The following is a 16,035-nucleotide window of genomic DNA, read 5'->3' as shown; positions in this document are numbered from 1 at the left end:
GAAGTAGAGTGGGCATGTTGCTTCTCAACTAGCTCTCTCCTCCTAGGGGGCATTTGGAAGTGTGTGCAGACATGTTTAGTTGTCGTGTTGGGATTTATTTCCAAAGGAGAGGGGCAGGGATGTCTCCTTGCCATGCAAAAGAGCCCCACTCTTTTGTCCCCCCCGAAGGTGTCCCCTGGACACCTACTGCCAGTGGTGTCCTCATTGGGAAGTAGACTCTGCAGAGACCCTCCCAGCTATGATCCTGTCTATCAGATGTGACCCTTCTCAGGGCTGTCAGACTGTGACACTGACATGGCATATATGCCAGCGGTATGTTAGAGCTCTGGTCGGACGCCTGGGTTGTGACGTTAGTGAGCTCGGGATACTGTGTTGGGGGAACTAAGCCTGGAATGGGCTGGCCCGGGAGCTGTCCTGGGTTAAGGGCTTGACGGGCCTGGTCCGCAGCCATGACTTCTGAGCTGTCTGAATCCAAAGCATTTGAGATTGATCTGGATGGACCACCCTGGAGCTGGGAGGTGAAGGCAGGTGGATGCCACAGGGAAGCTGAGGAAGGGGAGAGCAGGTCTCAAGATCTGCAAGATCAGAGGGCTAAGGGGATAAAACAAGTCATTGAAAAGAGCAATTTGCTGTGATCTGTTCTGCAGCAAACAGGGGCTGGGGGCCTGGGGCAAGGCAGGGAGTCAAGGGAGGCATATTTTAATGTGTAGAATCAATACTGCATCTGTCCCTTTTAGATTCAGTTCCTTTTTCTAATAAATCAAGTGGAACTGGGGTGTAGGGGCTGTGGTCTGAAAAGCGCCTTTGGCTCATCAATTTCCATAGCAAAGGCAGACCGTTCAAGGGATCTGATAATTACTGAGCCCCCAGCGGTCCAGGGCACTTTTAAACATCTAACTCACCCGCTATCACCATGGTCCCTACAAAGCCCTGGGAATTGAGTGGGGGAGCCACTAGCAAGGCAGGGCATTATTGCTGACTATTTGGTGCATCTGTACATGTCATAGTGAACCTGCATGTGGGCAGGTGCGGGGGCTGCCCTGATTGGCACCGTATTTTAACATCGGGGCTTTACTGACAGTGGGGCTTTCGGAATTATTGAATAAATGACTGGTGTCTGCATACCGAGTATGGATGGTAGGGAGAAAGAGAAGCACATCCCTGCCTTCTCAACATTCTTCCTGGTATAGAAGCAGAGTGTGGAATAGAGGAAGGAAAATGGGCTTGGAGTCAGGCTGTCCTGGGCTGTAATACGGCCAGATCAACCACTTTACCATCCCTCTGACCTGGGCGGATTGCTGAACTTTCCTACGTGTCCTCTGAAAAGTGGTAGCAACAGCAATGGTGGAAAATGCATGAGGGGATGAGCACAGGGCTGGGATACAGTGAGTGCTCAGAAAGGTGACGTGTGGGAAATGTGGTCAGTAAGTTGCCAGGGCCATCTTCCTGCAGGGGACAGGTGGTTGTGCTGGGTCAGGGAATTCCCAGCATTTGTCCAGAGGCTGGCCTTTGCCAGCATTTTCATAAATCCACGGCAAGACGAGCCAAAGGTGGATAATGCAGTGAGCTTTTCATAAAATTGAGTTCATTCCATTTATTAAAAAAATCTTTTTAATGTTTATTTTTGAGAGAGAGACAGTATGAGCAGGGAGGGGCAGAGAGAGAGGGAGACACAGAATCCAAAGCAGGCTTCAGGCTCTGAGCTGTCAGCATGGAGCTGGACGCAGGGCTTGAACCCATGAACCATGAGATCATGACCTGAGCTGAAGTTGGACACCGACTGAGCCACGCAGGCACCCCTGAGTCTACTCCATTTAAAGGATAATCTTTTTATATGAGATTTTCTTCCTTATCCCTATCCTTTGGTATAAAGATGTGGTTTTGTGATATGATGATATTAGAAAGCAGCCTTTAAAAATGTATCTTTGCCTGAAATACACACTAATAAAAAGCTTGTGGCCCTAGTGCTAGTTCTCCATTAAAAAAAAAATCTGTACCTGAAATCCTAATGCCTGGAGACCACCGACCAACCTTGCTGCTTCTGGCATTGCTCTCATGTCTGGCAGGTAGAGTGCAGAGAGCGTGTTGAGGAGGAGCTGTGGAAAGAGAGGCCTGGACCTTGAGAAGCCTCCTAAGTCAGCAGGAAGGACTTGGACATGGTCTTTAAGTGTGGGAGGGTTTGTGCTGGCGGAAGAAAGTGTGTGGATCTTTTGGATGGAGAGCACAGCTGGAGCAAAGGTCCAGGGGCAGGCATGAGCCAGCTGTGCGGAAGGGTTGAAATGGAGAGTTTGGATCATGGAGAGGCAGACGAGAGCCAGAAAGCCACTGAGGTCTCTTAAGCAAAGGCTTGCCATTCTGAATGAGGTTAAGTTGGGAAGTAGCTAATTTATTGAGCTCCTACGATTATTTCAAATACTCACCCCCTACCCTGGAACTATTCCCCCTAATTATAGAGAAGAATGTGGAGGCTTATAGAGATTAAACATGGTATCAGGGGCCGTATAACTAGTAAGTGGCAGACAGGAGTGTGCAGCTTCAAGACGTGTTGAGAACTAGGGGTTGAATTTAGGGGAAAGAAAGACAGCGGATCCTGATGAGTGAAGTGCAAGGGCTTGAGGGCTGAAGGTGGGAAGCCAAGTTGGAGTTAGAGGTTGCATTCCTCCCTTTGGGACGGACTTCAGTGCTGTGGGTTCTCCAACTCATCTTCAGCATGGTTTTCTGGTTTCTTGTGGTGGAGAGCTAAGGTCTTGTTTATACCTGTTCTATTATTTATAGGAAACATATATGTAATCTATATTTACATATGTTTATGTTACATATTTACATTACATTATGTTATATTTATATATTACATATAAAGTATGTATTTATATATATATACAGTGCCCAGCACAGTGCCTGAATAAATACTTAATACCCAATAGATCCATCTTCTGTGATAGCTGGGTATTGGTTCTCAAACTTTACTGTATGTCCATAAATATCTGCCACCCCCAGATTCCCATGTAGTAGGTCTGGGATACCTCATGGGAAACTAGAGTTTTAATGAGCACCTGAGGGGGTTCTGGTGCAGTTGGTCCCTGGACGCCACTTAAAGAAGCTTTGCTCCAGAAGCTAATGCCTCTCTTCCTAGGTTTTATGCCAGCAATTCAGGTTGATGCCACCATAGGGTGCTAGGCAAAGTTTCCTCTGAGTTCAGGGCTCTTTTTGGGAGGGCCCAGGGGTTCGCTTTGGGGACAGGAGGACCTCTGATGAGCAGATGGGGAAGATGATGTCATTGTTCCAGCTGGTTCTGAATGAAGACCTATGAAAGCTGTCAGACCCACCCCATCCCTGCCATCAGCAAGAGAAGACAGATGTGTGGCTGCTGAGTCCTGGCCAACCCACAAAAGGCCGACTTTGTTGCTCATACACTCCATGATATTAGACAGGACCTGCTCCTGTCTCTGAGAAGTGAAGGGGTTGTTATGAGTGCCAAGGTGCTGGGCTCCCTGGGCGTTTGTTAACCCTCACTCTTTCCTCCTACTGCCTGTCCTTCCCTCCATATGTATCAGGCAGATTCCTATTCATGACCCTAGTGGAGGCCTTGCTTTTACAGAGGAGGGGAACAAATTTGGCCAAGGTCACTATTGGAAAGTTCAAGAAGCTGACTATTGGTGCTCTCTGGAGCCACTGAGTTTGTTTTACTTTCTCAACCATTGGGGAGGTTGTTTTTGGTGTGTTTTGACTTTTGTGCCAGAAAAGCGGGGCCGCTGTTGCATGTGGCTGAGAAGTCATGGTGCACACAGCGGCCACATTGGATAACCGTGAGGGGACAACAGACCAGACCCTGCAGTCTTTGGGAATGGCACCCCTGGAGCTGTGTGGTAGAGGGTCATGGGGTCGGAGTCTGATGATAAGCCTTCCCCATCTTGCCCTGGGAATTTGGGAATTCCCCATCTTTCTGGGAATTTCCTTGGAGGTCTGAATGTAGGGGAAAGATACTTTTCAGTCCTGTGTGGAGCCAGAGATCAGGGCCTTCCAGAAAATGCATTCTCCTCATTCCTTTCCCAAATGGATGACCCCTTTTCTGCCATGCAGGCCTGACAAACAGAAAGCCGGGGTGGAAAACCCTCGTGTCAGTCCATGCTGGAGCTGTCTCCTTACATCCTGCACCCCTGTCCCTCACCCATCTGACCTAGGTCCCTGCCGTGTGATATTTCAATCATCCATTGGGGTGTCAGCTCTGTGTTAGGTATTGGGGTACAAACATCAGTAATGTGCGGTCCTACCTAAAAGAACTTGACAGATAGTTGAAGAGACCAAGAGGAAACCCAGTGATTTGGTTGGCCACGAGATGGCTTTGGTGGGGATGTGGGAAGTCCAGTGGGGCAATAGGAGAGGCACCTGATCTATGTGGGGAGACAGGTAACCCTGCCCTGAGAAAAGGGCCCAGCAGCTGAGACTTAAAAGGTGAAGAAGAGTTTGAAGGAGGAGGGGGGAGGAAGGGAGGGAGGGACATTCCAGGCAGTGAGAATAGCATGGATAAAGACCAGGAGGTAAGGGGCAGCTGATGGTTTGCAAAACCACACGTTGCTTAGTATGACTGAAATGAAAATTACAGGGGCTGGGTGCTGGGGGAGGGGGGTGGCTGCAGGGAGTGGGAAGTGGCCAGAGAGCCAAAGCAAGATGCAGCCTGTATTCCATGCAGAGCTGAAAGAATTTCCATCCTGGAAACCATGGGGACCTGCTGAAGAATTTTGAGCAGGAAAGTGACATGATCAGAATTGCATTTTAGAAATATCACACTCTGGTGGAAGCGTGGAGAGTGGACTAAAGGGAGGTGAGAACAAGGACTGAATGAGCAGCCAGGAGGCGGTCACAGAGGTCAGGTGAGGGGTGCAGAGAGCCCCGAGGTGGACGGGAGCCCTGATGGGCCCCTTACCTTGCTCCTGGGCAGGGGGATTGCCTCCCTCCCTCCCCTGGTGGGCAGCCAGGAGGTGGGTAGCCTGAGCTTCTCCTGGAGTCAGGGGTCCTAACCTGTGGGGGCTTTTCAGCCCCTATAGCCTGGAGCCTCTCACAGAACTGGGGTCTCCTGAGCTGGGAGCAGAGAGCTCTCTCAGCCTGGACCGAGGTGGAGGAGGGCCGCTTTGCCCAAGGGAACAAAATCCCAGAGATTGCCCCGGGAAACCCTTCTCTCAGCCGTGGGCTCCTGTGTGTACAGGTGAGGGGCATCGTAAGTGCTGGGGAGCTGGCCCCCTTCCTGCTGGTTCCAGAACCCCTTCCCCACGTTTCTATGGCAATCCCGTCACTGCTTTCCTTATTCTTGCTTCTCAGATCCCCTCCCAGCACCTCCAGGGGTGCTAAGGAAGGGAGCTAATTACCTTGCTATAAATACCAGCCAGGATGAGCTCCTAGGGCCCCAGACCTGGCTTCTCTTTCTCAGTGTCTCTGTGATGGCCTGGGCAGTAGTGGGTAGGCGGTGTCTACACCGCAGTGCACCCACGTGGCTGTTTACCCTCTCACTGCTCCGCTCAACTGTGCTGGCCTCTCCCCACCCCGTGAGCTGCACGGCTGAGTGGGTGGAAATAAACAGCAGTATCACAGACGCCCAGGCACGGTGCTAGGCTCCGGGAATTTGGGGATGAATCAGAGCTTGGTTCTGCTTTCAAGGAACTTCCTGTCTAGAGGAGAAGATAGGTCTCAACAAGCAGTTCCCGTGGGAACAGGGAGGAGCCAGAGGTCTCCCTGCAGTAAGAGTGGAGGGCTTCACAGAGGAGGTGGCTGGTGTAGCTGAGCCCTGAAAGAATTGGCTGGGTGGAGAGGGCCAGGAGGCATTGTAGACACAGGGCGTGGGCAGCAGAAACAGACTTAGGAATGTGGCAGGGAGCAGAGCTCCCCACCCCACCCCTCCTGCGCCTTGCCTCTGGTTCAGGCCTTTCTGGAGGAAGGAGGGTTTTGGGTCCAGAAGTGCACCTGGGCCCTGGCTCCAGAGAATCCTTGAGCGCTGTGTGCTGGGGTCTCTGGCAGCCACGGAAGGCCTGTCTGCAGCCCTGTGACCTGGTCAGATGCTTAGGAAGATCATTCCAGAAAGAGGCTGGGGCGCCCTCCCTCCTTCTGGTCACTTTGCTTCATTATCTCCAAGAGGCACGTGCTTCCAGGCCTGTGCTCAGAAGCGGGTGATGGCAGTGGGCAAAGAATGACAATGAGGACACAATTAACATCTCACAAACAAAGCAGAAATGCAAACACCTCACTGGAGGGGTGGAATGATGCACGAGGGGGAGGGAGAACAAAACCCTTCCCCTAATAGCCACCCGACTTTCATTAGTTCTGACAGCGAAGGCTGCATTGCTGTGTATTCCATGGCAACCGTCTCCAGGAAGAGCAGTGCCAGGAGGAGCGGGGCTTCTGAAGACTTTCAATCAGTCCGAAAGCTTAGCCAGACAAAACATCTCGGTTGCGGGCTTCACAGCCTCTGCGGGCGCCTCAGGGAGAGGGAATGACATGGGCAAACATTCCCCCGGTGATGCTGGTGACTTGAGCACAGGAAGCACGAGCAAAAAGCTGCGTCCCTCCCAGGGCTGGGTCAGGGGACAGGTGCCCGGGATCCGGGTGCCTGCACTGTGCCCTCAGGGCTGGCCGCTGCAGGAGAGCAAAGAGGGAGGGAAAGCCAAGTGGCAAACAGCAGACTCCTGGGCTTCTGCCCTGTCCCCTGAGAAGCACCCCACTATTTGTCTAGCGTGCGTGCCTCTCATGACACTAGTGGAGAAGAGGAGCCAGCTCTGGAACCGGGGGGCCTGGATCGGATTCCCAGGCACTCCCTTACTAGCCGTGTCTCTGAGGTTCCGCTCCTTATGGATCCCGGCTGTCACCAGCAGGATAAATGAGTCAGCCCACGAAAAATGCCTGCTTCCAGAACTAGCCCACGGGAGGTGCTGAGCTCATGTGCCTAGTCCCTTTCCTGCGTGGGGTACAACGGGGTACATGGGATCACACGCAGTGCACATTCTAGATTCCAGGCCCCCACCACCTGCAATAGAGCCACTGCTGCTCTTTCCAGCACGTCCTTTTCCAGCCTTCCTCTTGTGCCCTTCCTGCTGCTCCCGCTCCCTCTCTGGCTCTGTGGACCACGGATGGTGAAAGTATGGGGAAAAGGCCAGTGGCTTCGTTCTCGCACTCTGGAGGTTTCGAAGAAAGGGCTGCTCTTGGTGCTCTTTGGGCTCTGGCCCTGCTCTAGACAAAGCACACATGACACAGGAAGTCAGTTTATGAAGTCGGTGCCCACGAAGCTTGTCTCCACTGCCACAAACCCCCATCAAGGGCCCGCCGTGTTCGGAAGGGCTCCTCCAGGCACAGGCAATAGTGAACAGAGATCTCTGCTCTCCAGGGGCCTCGGTGCTCCTGAGAGAGACTGGCCCTAAGCAGTATCCACCATGAAGGGTCCGCACGAAGTTAGTCGTGATGGGGGGAAAGGGGAACCAGGGGTGCTGGGAGGGAGGCTGAAAGGGGAGCACGTAGGAAGAGTGGTGGTTTCAAATCGGGGGCATGGTTGACCTCAGGGGGAAGGCAGCATGTGAGTGAAGACTCGAGAGAGGGAAGGGTGTCTGCAGGAAGAGTATGGAACGGCCATTGCGTAGGCTCTGAGGACGGTGTGGGACTGGCATGTTCGGGGATTGGCAAGAAGGCCTGTGTGGCCGAGGGGAGCACGAGGGAGAGTAGCAGGAGGTGTCACACGGCAACAGAGGCTGGAGTGGGTGGGCTCCTGTGACCACTCTGGGTCTTGCCATGAGTACCGCCAGGGCTTGGCGGGGCTCCTGGTGGTCCACTCTCTACTGTCCCCCCCGCCCTCTTCAATCAACTAGGACAACTTGTTTTTTTTTTCTTTTCTAAACATTCTGTGTATTGGAGTTCAGTGCAGGATATTATTTAAATAAAGACATTTGCAGGGCGCCTGGGTGGCTCAGTTGGTGAAACATCCAACTCTTGATTTCGGCTCAGGTCTCAACAGGTTTGTGCGTTTGAGCCTCTTGGGCTCTGGACCGATGGCATGGAGCCTGATTGGGATCTTCTCTCTCCCTCTTTCTCTGCCCTTCCCTCATGCTCTCTCTATTTCTCTCTCTCACAAAAGTAAAAATAAATATTAAGAAAAAGACATTTGCAAAAAGCATTTGAAATCCACTGCTGAAGTCTTATATCAGTGGGGAAACGGAACCTCAGAAAAGGCAAGCGACTTGCTCAAGGCCACACAGCCAACCCAGCGGAAGAAATGGAGCTCAGCAGTAGGGCATCTGGAGAAAGCACTATTATTTCTGTTATCCGTGTCTGAGCCCTGGGAAGGCTTGAGAGGTGGCTGGGGCCGATGCACAGTCTGCCCGCGGCCAAGGCCCTGTTTTCCCGTATCCCCACGCCTCAGCTCGCTTAGCCCGTTCAGCATGGCCCTGTCACCCATACACGTGGTCCTTCTCAGTTCGGCTTCCATCTCCTTTGTAAAGCCAACCCCTGCTTACTGGAGCCGGCAGTGCGTCCTCTGTGGAACTTTACAGTGGCTCTGAAACAAGTCACAGGGTCGTCCTAAGCCAGTGTTTCCGGCTCTGTAAGTTGCCTACTCATAAGGTTTAGGCTAGGATGGAGTTTAATAATATATATATATATAAAATACTCCAGGATATGGCCTGGCACAGGAGAGGTGGTCAATGAATGCTTATTAAGTAAATAAATCATGACGGCCTTTGGAGAAGCGCTCCTCCTAGCCCTCTCTGTAACTAGACGACATGAAGGCAAAGTGGTCAATAGCACAGGCTTTGAAATAAAGAAGACTTGGGCTCAAATAAAATTTCTTAACATATCAGAGCCTCAGTGTTTGCATCTTTCAAGTGGCAATAATAATGATATCTTGGGATTCTTAGAAGGATTGCGTTGTGTATAATGCTCAGTAGCACTTGCCCAGACCCCTTGGGGTACGGAGATCTGAGGCAGTGATTCTCAGCCTTGTGTAACACAGTCACCTGGAAGGCTTGCAAAAACCTGGATTGCTTGTTCCCGCCGCCCCCTCCCCAGAGTTTCTGGTTCAGTGAGTCCGAGGACAGCGCCTGAGACATTGCATTTCAACAAGTTCCCGGGTGATGTGGTATGTACTGCCGGGGGTGAGATCACGCTTGAGTGCCAGTGCCCTAGACGAGATGGTTGTTGTGGAAAGAGAAGGACCTGGAGACCATATATGGGCTTGACGTGCAGACAGTCCAGATGGAGAGGCGCAGACCCAGAAGGAGATGCGCTCTGGGCCACGGGTCAGCTGACTTCCACACCTGGGTGGCCAGCTGCTCTGCCTCGAGCTCCGTCACATGTGCTGAGATTCACAGGCCAGCGAAGAAGCAGCGAGCCAAGAATTTCCTCCCCTTCTGTCCCACTCCTGTTTCTTCCAACTGGGTATCCCCTGGTCTCTGGATGTACTGAAATGGAGTGAATTCTGAAATGTTAAAGGAGGTAAGCAACACAACAGAAAACCAAAGGGAGATGAAGCCAAAATCAGCATTTCTAGGTTTGGAACCCTCCCAGAGACAGCTGTCATTTGTGGGAGCATCATGGGTGCCCAAATGCTTTAAAGTGATTCCATGAAAATGAATGGATTCTCTCTGAGACACAACAAAATCCACAGATGTCAGCCTGGCATTCAGAGCCGGTGTGACTCGGGCCCCTACCTGTCCTAGCCAACCATTAAATACTCAGCTCTCCCGACTCCCCAAATTTTCTTCTATATTTTTTCCTCTCTTAATTCTTTCTGGCTGAATTGTCCTCCCTCTGAGAAGGCCCTCACAAAATTCATCTCTCTTTTTTTTTTTTTTTTTTGGTGTTCTAAATCAGGCACAGGCAAACTACAGCCTGTGGCCCAATGTAGCTCTTTGCCTGTTTTTGTAAATAAAGTTTTATTGGAACATAGACACACCCATTCATTTCTGTACCATTTTTTATGTCTGATTTTGTGCTGCAGTGACACCACCGAGTAGTTACAACAGAGACTCCTGGGTGTGCAGAGTCTAAACTATGTGCTACCTGGCTCTTTAGATAAAGAGATTGTTGACCCTTGTTCCAAGTGCCTTATGGTATCCCACCAACTCTGCTCTGTGATCATGCTACTTGTCATAATAACCATTATGTGTATTTTTTTTCCTTGTTGAATCCATATGTCTACACTGCAGTCTCTGTGAGATCCCAAAGATTAGTGCCAGGCCCGCAAAGGTTATATTAAAAGACATTCCTTAAAGTCATTCAAAAAGTCTCCAAAGTGGGAGCAACCTAAATGTCCAAGAGTAGAAAAAGGGTCAAATAATCTGTGGTGTAGCCATATGATGTATTGTTGGGTAGCAAATAAAATCAGTTTCTCAGGGACATATAATGGCTATAGAGAAATTGTCCACCACACAAAGTAAAATTTCTAGAAAAGATTCAACAGTATATACAATACAATCCTACTTTGTAAGTAAGTAAATAAATAAATATGTAGACAAATTAATTAAGAAGACTGGAAGGGAATATACAAAATTTTTATTCCTCTCTGGGTAGAGGGTTATGGGTGACTTTCATTTTGTTATTTTATTAGTTTATATATTTTTCATATTAAGGATATATTGCTCAGAACCAGAGGGAAAAGTACAAGTTATTAAAACACTAGCAGCTGGCTCTATCCTGGCTTCTCACCAGAGTCTAAGACAATGGCCTTAAAAATTCATCTAGCCTCAGTTTCCTCATCTGTAAAATATGGGGACATATGGCTTTCTTTGTAGGGTTGTTTAATTGAATTTTGAAATAACCCAGCAATTTGCAAAATGCCTTTCTCCTCAGCAGGCTGCGGTACAGCTGGGCCCGGGTGGTAAATGGAGGGGTGTCTGGGGGTGCCCAGCGACCGAGTTGGCATCTTGAGATCGAAGCAGAGCTGTGATGCAGTGGAGTGGTGCTAAAACCAGCCTCAAGTTCAAGTGCAGCACAGGCCCTCACAGCCCTGCCCCAGGATGGCTTCCCCGTAGGGTGCCTCGCCCCCGAAGCCCCAGCTGCATTCGGCCCAGTGCACGACCTCTCTTGTGTTTCATTTTCACCCTGAACTAGCTGTTCCAGCATGTGGCCCGATGCCTGCCCTTCCACACCCCCAGTCCTGTCCTGTTTTCTCACTCTCTCTCTTCGGTCCGTGCCTGTTGTCTTCTTTTCTTTTAAAAGTCACACCTTTATACTTCCACTGGAGTTTATTTTTTATTTCTTCTTAGCCAGAATCTTTCTGCTCCCTTCTTTCTCCTGGACTTGCTGAAAAAATGTCTCTGCTTGAGACTAAGCAATGACTTTCTACTCCTTTCTTCCTTCTTTTCCTCCTCCGCTTCATTTCTATGTTTACATACATCCTTATTGTTATTTTCCCCCTGATTATCACAGTTCGGTTAGGGGAGGCAAGAGTAGATGAAGGAGATCCGTTTGGAGGCTGGTAAACTGGCCTCAGGGGCGGCACTGCAGATGGAGAGACGTGGATGGGTGGGGATAGAGAGAGTGGTACCCGTGGGAGTGGTATATGGGGAAGATGAGGTCGGGACAGGGACTGTGACATGCACTAAGGTCACGCGTCAATCAAGTGATCGCTCGGGGAGTGTAGGTCCATTTTCTCATGGTTCTGGGTGTATCCCAACACCTGGATGTATCACTTGTCTACCACCACCTCCCTACACTCTGTGCTCTCCAGGGATACAGAGATGTTGGCCTAGTCCCAGACTGCCACCCCAGATGGTACATTGAATAATTTATGCACAAATGAAAAGCCAAGAGGATACCTACTGACTTCTGGATTTCCGAGAAGTGTGCCACACCCGCCTTTGGCTTTAGAACTTAAGAGTTTTGGGGAATCAGTTGAGGACTGGGCCACAGAATTGGAAAGGCTTATTTTGGCCTGGGAGCAGTGGGGATAAAAGTCACTAGTTACCTGCTCCATAGGTGTGGCCCAGCAGACTCAGCCTCCGAGGTGCTGTCCCCAAGCTTTGCAGGGAGTCTCAGTCCTCAGCCCGAGTGCATGCCCATAGAGGAGGGTAGGCATCATGGATTATTCAGTGAACTAGCACAAGTGTATAGACCAGCATTTACTGAGCACAAACTGTTTTGGCTTGTGAACTACTTGTGGGTGCATGATGACCAGTGGTATTGACCTTCTTCTTGGCCTTGACTTTCTGTGTGATGTGGTGGTGGTGGGGAGGTGGTCAGCAGTCCCTCTTAGGAGCCAGTATCCTCGCCCTGATACCTCTATGCCAGGCAGGACTCTGGGGGCCTGTGGAGTTCCTCTCCAGCTCTGTTCCTTGGTAGAGACTTGGAAGGTCCCTCCTGACATGGCTACAGAGAGGCCAAGTCCTAGCTCTGACTTCTGACTTAACCTCTCTTCCTGGACCATGAGGGTAACTTCTTCTGGGTTTCTAGAAGATATCATAGGGTGATACCATATGGCTCAAGAGGGAGGGAGAATCACATACCTGAATGGAGGGAGGCCTGCAAGGTATCACCTGCTTCCCTGAGGACCCACCAGGCGGAGAGCCAACCCACACATTTCCAACGTCACACCAGGCCTGGGGGTGCGGCCACGTATATACACAGAGGCATAGCTTTTGCCCTTGAAAAGCTACGGATTCATGGTCAAAAAATAGATGTAAACCTTCTCATGCTGAAACCCCATGAGAATAAGGCCGGAGCCCAGACAGAGGTCTCAGTATTGAGTCAGAATGCTTCAAGGACTTTCAAATCATTTAGTCCCACCCCTTATCTTACAGAAAAAAGCTAAACCCCATAGAGGGTTAGTGGCTTGCTTGAGGTCACAAAGCTCTCTAGGGTCAGAGCTGGCATTGGAATCCATCCTTTTTGACATTGACCAGCCTGTATTCTTGCTGCAGAAGAGGCCATTGGAAGCTCCTGTAGGGTCTCAAATAAGGGAGAGATGGGCCTGTTGTCCTCTCACCAAGGTGATCAGCTCATCCTGGCTTTCCTGGTACTTTCCTGGTGTTAGCGCTGGATGTCCTTCTGTACCCCAGGAAACCCTTCCATCCAGGCAAACTTAGTTGGTCCCTTGTCTCCCTCCCTGCCTCTCTTTGTTCTCTTCCTTCACCCTTTCTTCCTTCCATCACACGTTGATTTGGCACCTGTCCACAGAGATGTTGGAGTCAAGGAAGGGACTGATTGGAAAACCTTGAGAACGGAATGGAGGGGTCCATGCTCAGACAGGGCAGCACCTCTGCGCTGCCCATCTGGGCCAGAGTGTACCTGTAACCTCTAGAAGTGGAGGCATTAGTAGAAGAACAGTGTTCTTAATGCCTCCACTTCTTGTCTTATTTTAAATACAGAAACCGATTTATTAGATTGTAAAAGCAGTCTATGTAGAGTTTAAAACAAGTTAAGCAATAGAAAAATATGTAATAGAGAAAGTGGATTATCCTCAGATTAACTCACCATTTAGACTAACAAGTAGGCATTTACCCTTAAAGATAATCTCATCTGTCAGTCTATCTATATACCTATCTAGATATTTCTATATCATATTGCATATTAAATGCACATATTCAAGGGGTTCTTGGATGGCTCAGTTGGTTGGGTGTCCAATTCATGATTCCAGCTCAGATCATGATCCCAAGACTATGGAATCGAGCCCTGCATTGGGCTCTGAGCTGAGCATGGAGCCCGATTAAGATTCTCTTTGGTTCTACCTCTGCCCCTTTCTCCTGCTCACACGCTGTCTCTAAATAAATAAATAAATAAATAAATGAATGAATAAATGAAATACTCATATTCTAGTAAAAATGTGACTATCTTAATTGTATTACTTCGTAGTCTGGACTTTCATTTAACAACGTACCATGAACAACTTTTTAGTCATTTAGGGATCATCGCCTCCTTCACAATGGCAGCATAGTATTGTTCTGTTGTGCTCACATTCCCTGATTTATTCAATCGATTCTATTCTTAAGGGCACTTAGGTAATGTCCATTCTAAGCAATTATAAGTTGCATTTTGTAGATTTGTCCAATGACTTCCTTTGAGTAATGTTTTAGAAATAAATTATTGGGTCAAAATGCATTCATACTTAAAATTGTCATAGAGTATGCCCTCTAAAAGGTGTTAATAATGTGTGTGCCCACTAATGGTCTCTGAGGCTGTTGCTTCCCCATGTGTCCCAATTAGGCCTGGGTATTACTGGGTATCATGATACTGGGTATCATTTGCAGATGTGATGAGTAAAAAAAAAAAAAGAAAGGAAAGAAAAAAAGTGTTTTTGTGAGATTAATATCTTTTTTTGATGTTTATTTTTTGAGAGAGAGAGAGAGACAGAGAGACAGAGAGAACATGAGCAGGGGAGGGGCAGAGAGAGGAAAGACACAGAATCCGAAGCAGGCTCCAGGCTCTGAGCTGTCAGCACAGAGCTTGAAGTGGAACTTGAACCCATAAACAGTGAGATCATGACCTGAGGCCAAATTTGGACACTTACTGACTGAGCCATCCAGCCACCCCAGAAGTGTTTTTATAATCTATTTTCCCTTAAATTTCAGTGAAAACAAATCTTTTCACCTTTGTTGCATATTTGTATTTCTTTCCTCAATTTCTTTTCTCTGAAGTATGTGCTTGTGTATGCCCAGGATTCTGAATATCCAGTTATCACTACAAAGGTCAGAGAATAAGTGATATTTGCTCTAGTATGTGTTCTACCTGAGAAATGTTTATTAGTTTTCTACTATGTACTAGGTGTGGGCATACGCGGTGTTAGAAATATAGTGGGCAGCTCCTATTTTGGAAGGTACTGAAAGTCTGGATTGAGAGAGACACATGCACACCTAACCGCAGGGAAGACGACGTGCCCAGCTGTCTTGTGGCCTAAGGACAGCAGGGGCCTGTCTTCACGTTCTAAACCGGAATACTGGTGCTGTTGCTTTAATTCTCTTGGTGTTGAGGTTAGACATATAGGCTTGCTTCAGAGCTGGGGTTTGATAATAAATAATCTTACCTATAACCTGAGAATTAAAGACATCATATGCTGGGTTTTTTTGGGTGGTTTTACTGACTTTCTCTGGTTTCAAGTTCCCTGGAACTTGCAGTGATTTGCATCTCTATCTCTACCCTGAGGCAATCCCTTTGGCCTTTCCCACAGAGCTCCGAAGGACACTGCAGAAATACTGGACATAACGATCACTGAAGTCCCAGCCAGTCCTCTGATGCTGTGACTCAACAGTTCATTTTGAGAAGTGTCATGGATGAGACCGACATAATTGTGGCAGATGCAATGCTTGTCCTTGAGACACTTGCAGACTAAAGGGCCTTTATGAAAATGTCTTGGCAGCTCACGAGGAAGCATTTCAGCTGCTGAGCAAAGCTGGCTTTCCACGTCGCGATGGCCTCTCCACATTTACCTGCGTCAGTGGTTCCCAGCCCAGGCAGCGCATTCGAATCACCTGGGGAGCTTAAAAAAAATATGGATACTAAGTTCCACTCCGAGAGATTCTGATTCAGTCGGCCTGGCATGAGGCCCAGGCAGCAGTGTTTTGTAAGACCTCCCCAGGTGGTGCTAATGTGCGGCCAGGGCTGGGACCCACTGGCCTGTGCAGACCGCTGGGGGGACTTTCATGGAGATGAAGGACTTAATTACCTGGCGGTCCAGGATTGTTGCCTGTGTTGGTCACAATGTTGGCTCCATGGCCTGTCATTGCCTTAAATCCTTCGAGGGTAGCGATCATGACTTCAGACTTTTGAGATTTTCATTTCTCCAGCCAGGCCTGCCCTAGTGGCTGTCCTTCTGTGGCTGAGGTTGTACTGTAGACTCAGATCCCCTGAGCTCAAACAGCAGTCCTGTGAGCCAGCATCTGTAGGACATTGGGAGAAATACTTCACCTCTGCATGCCTCAGTTTCCTCACCTAAAGTCCAGGATAATACTCATCCTATATCAAGGGTATTGGTGGATTAAATATATTTCTTGTATGTAGGCAAAGTGCTTAGGAGCTTCTTGGAGGCAAAGTTTCTCATGGGGAAAGTGGCTGGCCATGGTGAGCACTCAG

At 49.1% G+C, this 16,035-nt stretch overlaps 1 protein-coding gene across 1 annotated transcript in view; it reads left to right on the top strand.

The window, feature by feature from the left end:
* ASIC2 (acid sensing ion channel subunit 2) overlaps window positions 1-16,035 on the top strand; it is a 989,591-nt gene that overhangs the window by 57,180 nt on the left and 916,376 nt on the right. The gene's annotated exons all lie outside the window — the stretch shown is intronic.

This window comes from Suricata suricatta, chromosome 17 (assembly GCF_006229205.1).
Source record: "Suricata suricatta isolate VVHF042 chromosome 17, meerkat_22Aug2017_6uvM2_HiC, whole genome shotgun sequence".
In the NCBI taxonomy this organism is placed as follows: domain Eukaryota; kingdom Metazoa; phylum Chordata; class Mammalia; order Carnivora; family Herpestidae; genus Suricata; species Suricata suricatta.
The sequence above is the reverse complement of the archived record's forward strand: the minus strand, read 5'-3'. Positions and strand labels throughout refer to the sequence as shown.